This window comes from Lampris incognitus, chromosome 1, assembly GCF_029633865.1.
Source record: "Lampris incognitus isolate fLamInc1 chromosome 1, fLamInc1.hap2, whole genome shotgun sequence".
NCBI classification, from domain to species: Eukaryota; Metazoa; Chordata; class Actinopteri; order Lampriformes; family Lampridae; genus Lampris; species Lampris incognitus.
In genome coordinates this window covers 125,296,447-125,301,526 of record NC_079211.1, presented here as the reverse complement: position 1 = coordinate 125,301,526, position 5,080 = coordinate 125,296,447, and the positions used below count along the sequence as shown (strand labels likewise).

Sequence of the window (5,080 nt, the reverse complement as noted above, 5' to 3'; positions counted from 1 at the left end):
TAGACTTCAAAATTATAAATAATATGTATCCCTCAAAAGATAGACTTAGGCTACATTTTAATATTGATGACAATATATGCATGCTTTGTGAAAATGATATTGTAACTACAAACCATATATTTTTCTCAAATGATATAATACATACATTCTGGCATGACACCCACAAATAGATAAAACAAAAAAATTCATCATTTCCAGTTTCTATTTCTAGAGACAATATAACATCCATCCATCCATTATCTGAACCACTTACCCTGCTCTCAGGGTCGCTGGAGCCAATCCCAGCAGTCATTGGGCAGCAGGCGGGGAGACACCCTGGACAGGTCGCCAGCCCATCACACAGGGCGGGCTGGCTGGCTGACACACACACAGAGACCGGGACAGGGACAATTTAGTATGGCCGATTCACCTGACCTACATGTCTTTGGACTATGGGAGGATACCAGAGCACCCAGAGGAAACCCACACAGACATGGGGAGAACATGCAAACTCCACACAGAGGACGACCCAGGAAGACCTTCAAGATTAGATAACCCCGGGGCTCGAACCCAGGACCTTCTTGCTGTAAGGCGACCGCGCTAACCACTGCGCCACTATGCTGCGACAATATAACATTTGGTATGATGTTGCAAAGCAAAAATGATGAACTGTGTTGTAATTGTAAGATTCGATTTAGAGACGAGAGAGACATTGGTTGTAAACGAACTCTTTACTTAGAACTTAGCAAAGTTAGGATACTCAGCCATCAGGCTACATCTGGTTTCCTCCAGTTCGGCTCATACTTGACATTACTTCCTAGTCTCGCCTCACGAGAGCCCCCCATCAAAGACTAACCAGAGAGCATGCGCATTAACATAAGTCCCAATACATTACACCCTTTTCCCCCAGTCAAAAAAATCTGCCAAGTGGCGTGGAGGGTGCCGGTCTCTTGCCGGACACTGTAGAGGGGTAGTGGGCACAGGAATGGCCACAGGACCAGAAGGATCTTCAACAGACATGCTGGTCTCTGGTTGTGGCGTTTCAGACGAGGTAGACTCAAGCGGCCCATCTTCAGGTGACTGCTCACCAGGAACAATGGATTCTCCAGCGACCACATCCGTGCGAGCAGTCGCTCTACCATGCAGGTGATCCACGTGGCGTCGATGCATTTGCCCATCAGGAGTCTGCACTCTATATGAAACTGGGCCAGTAGGATCGGCTATCATGCCAGGGACCCATTTGTATCCCCCAGTGTAGCTCCTCATGTACACAGTGTCCTGTGGCCTAAAACATCTGTTTGGGCCTTGCAGCTTTTCTGCACTCAGCTCCTGCTTGAGGTGCATCTCATTTTCATAGTCAGGATGAAGGCGATCAAAGGCCGTGGTAAGACGCCGGTTCATGAGAAGCTCGGCAGGGCTCTTTCCTGTTGCTGAATTGGAAGTCACATGCTGTGACAGCAGAAATCTAGCCAGGCGTGTCTGCCAGTCACCGATAGTGATCCTAGACAGGGCCTCCTTGGTTGTCTGGACCATATGTTCTGCTTGGCCATTTGAACGAGGATGGTAAGGGGCCGTAGTCACTGCTCTGATGCCATTCCATCTGGCAAACTCTTTGAATTCTTCCGATGTGAAGGCCGCACCGTTGTCAGAAACAATGACATCTGGCAACCCGTGAGTTGCAAAGAGGAGCCTCAGTGTGCTGATCACCGCAGAGGAGGACATTGAACTCACCATGGAAACCTCTCACCACTTAGAGCGTGAGTCCATAATTATGAGAAATGTCTTCCCCTGGAATGGACCAGCAAAGTCAATGTGTAGCCGGGACCATTTCTTAGTTGTCCACTCCCAAGGGTGCAGCTGTGCTGTTGGTGGTGCATGACGAGTTCTCTGTCAGGTTTCACAGGATTTTACTGTCTGTTCTATTGCTAAATCCATACCTGGCCACCAGGCATAACTCCTCCCCAGGCCCTTCAAATGCACAATGCCTGGGTGTGCATCATGCAGCATGGCTAGTACCTCCTCCCTCGCCAGGTTGGGAATAACCACACGACTACCCCATAATAGGCAGTCCTTGTGTGTGGACAGTTCATGGCGCTGGGTGAAAAACGGCTTGAAACGGCTGTCAGGTGTAGCCACTGGCCAGCCATGCAGGACCCAGCGCAGCACCCGGGACAGAACTGGATCCTTCCGAGTAAGGGCGGCAATGTGTTTTGCATTCAGTGGGGCTTCAGGTGCCATTTCCAGTAAGCGCACCTCCATGGGTGGAGGGGTCTCATGCATACCAGCGGGCAGTGGTAAGCGACTGAGGGCATCAGCATTTGCTAGCTGTTTGCCAGGGCGGTAGCACAATTCGTAATCGTAGGCCCTGGCCCCAAGAAGAACACTCCAGCATAGCATGCACGGGTGACAAGACAGGTGGCATGGGCTTTGAGTGGTGTAGCAGGCCCAAAAGAAGTTTGTGGTCAGTAAAAACCACAAAGTGGCGACCAGCAAGGTACTGGTGAAATTTTTTGACTGCAAAAATGACCGCCAAGGCCTCCTTATCTATTTGGGCATAATTTCTTTCAGTGGAGGATAGTGTCCTCGAGGCAAAGACGATGGGAGCCTCCCGGCCATCGGACTCTATATGGAAGAGCAGCGCCCCCAAGCCATAAGGGGAAGCGTCACAAACAACGGCTAATGGCTTTGTTTTGTCATTGTTTCGGCTGATGGCGTGAGCACGCCATCAGCCTGAAGCAGTTGCTTTGCAGCAGTGTAAGCTTTTTCATGTGCGTCAGTCCACTGCCAGGGTGCAGACTGATCCAGGAGGCGGTGCAGCGGTTCTAAGATGGTAGCCTTGTTTGGCAAAAAACAGCTGTAAAAATTGAGTAGGCCCAGGAATGACTGAAGCTCCGTTTTGTTCCGGGGTGAAGGCGCCTTCTGAATAGCCTCAACTTTCTCCATAGTCGGCCGCACGCCATCCTTGTCCACACGAAAACCTAAAAATTCAACTTGGTCAGCAGCAAACACACTCTTCTCCTTCTGTAGCCGCAATCCTGCTTCTGCGAATCGTTCCAGCACTGCACGAAGATGGTCATTGTGCTGGTCAACAGTCTTTCCCGCTATTAAGACATCATCCAGGTACGGTTGCACGCCTGGTATACCGGCGAGGAGTGTATCCATGAAACGCTGAAATATGGACACAGCTGTTGATACTCCAAACTGCTGGCGGCGGGCCCGGAACAGCCCGCGATGGGTGCTTATAGTGAGAAGCTCTGCAGCCTCGTTGTCCAGCACCAGCTGCTGGTAAGCTTGTTTGAGGTCCGATTTACTGAAAAGCACCCCCCCTGCCAGTCTGGAAAACAGTTCAGCCACCGTAGGAATGGGGTATACATCAGGTTTCACAACTGTATTCACAGTGCAGTGATAGTCACCGCAAATTCTTAAGCTGCCATCCTTTTTAACTACTGGTACGATGGGTGTGGCCCACCTTGAGTGTCTCACGGGTTCAAAAATACCGAGCTACTAGCTTGTCAAGCTCCTCATCTAGCTTTGGCCGAAGGGCAAAGGGCACCGAACATGCTTTAAAAAACTTGCGTGATGCTTTCGTATCAATAGCAATAGCAATTGGAGGGGTTCGTGAAGCCCCGAGGTCCTGGAAGACTTCTGCATATTCTGTTAAGATGGACTCCACGGATTGTAAGCATACTTGGCACACCCCCATTACAGAAATGCCCAGTGCCTCAAACCAGTCCCTGCCCAGTAGACTTGCCCCTGACCTCGAACAATAATCAGTGGTAAGGTCTTGTGATTGCCTTGATAATGCACATCCACAAAAATCTTCCCATTAACTTGTAGTTCTGCTTGTGACCATTGTCTAAGCACACTACTGTCCTTGTGCAGTAAAGGCGGCTGGTCAGGCCACAAGGTGTTGTAACTGCACCCACTGATCAAGGAGCATGCGGCTCCAGAGTCCACCTCCATTACATGTGTTTTGTTATTCAGGATCACAGTGGCTTGATATGGCTTTTTTACGTGAGCATACAGCTGCCTGCCCATGATGTAAATGTCATATTCCTCTTCTTGTTGCCTAACAGTGTGTGTGTGTTGTTCGGATTGAGGAACTGTGTCAGAAGAATCTGCTGATGCGACATCCCTGCTCTTTTTAAAACAAACACAAGAAATGTGCCCCCTTTTTTTGCAATAGTGGCATACAGCAGAGGTAAATTTGCAATGTTGTTGGTTGTGTGCGCCTCCACAACGATAACATGGCTTTGCGCCACCTTCTGCTACTGTTTGTTTCACTTTCAAAACGGTTTGACTTTGTGCAGTTTGATGAACTTCTGCTGTCTGTGGTGGTCCCAGGCCCATAGGCTGTGGAACGCATTTCGAATGGATAGGGCCACGAATGACGTGACGTTGCACTCCCCCCCCCCCAAGCCACCCTCGTAAAGCATAACTTTATTTATTATCATTTATTATTGCCGTTTTTATTTGTCCTGATTATAGCCTACACTTAAGTCACAATCAAATAGTATAATCAGTATGATTAGAAAGCATAAATCATTTGACACGTCAAGTCCAGTTGCATAGGATTAAAAAATGTCAACGCTCACCACCCTGTCTTAAACGTTCCCAAAGAAGTTCCTCCGTCTCTCGTTGTGCTGGATGAAGTCACTGGCAATGGCGAGACCATCCACACTGGCCAAAGCATCCCTGTGTGTGTGGCTGTACATCAAGTCATTGAGTCTCCTTTGAGTCATTGTTGACCTTAGATAAGTCTTCATACAACGAAGGGTTGAGAAAGACCTCTCGGCGCTGGCCAATTACCCAGCTCCTCTTGAGCCGTCCCGTTCGCTGCTCCACCTCCTCTCCGCCGATCCGGGGGCGCCCCGACCGACCAGAGGAGGCGCCAGTGCAGCGACCAGGACACATACCCACATCCGACTTCCCACCCGCAGACACGGCCAATTGTGTCTGTAGGGACGCCCGACTAAGCCGGAGGTAACACGGGGATTCGACCCGGCGATCCCGCGTTGGTAGGCAACGGAATAGACCGCTACGCTACCCGGGCGCCCGAGCGCTGGTATTTTGTTCTGTGAAATTCACGTCCGTGCGACGC

General features: G+C 49.9%; 1 pseudogene; it reads right to left on the bottom strand.

The window, feature by feature from the left end:
- Window positions 1-1,341: 1,341 nt before the first annotated feature.
- On the bottom strand, window positions 1,342-2,376 carry LOC130112182 (uncharacterized protein K02A2.6-like; annotated as a pseudogene).
- Between the last annotated feature and the right edge of the window lie 2,704 nt (window positions 2,377-5,080).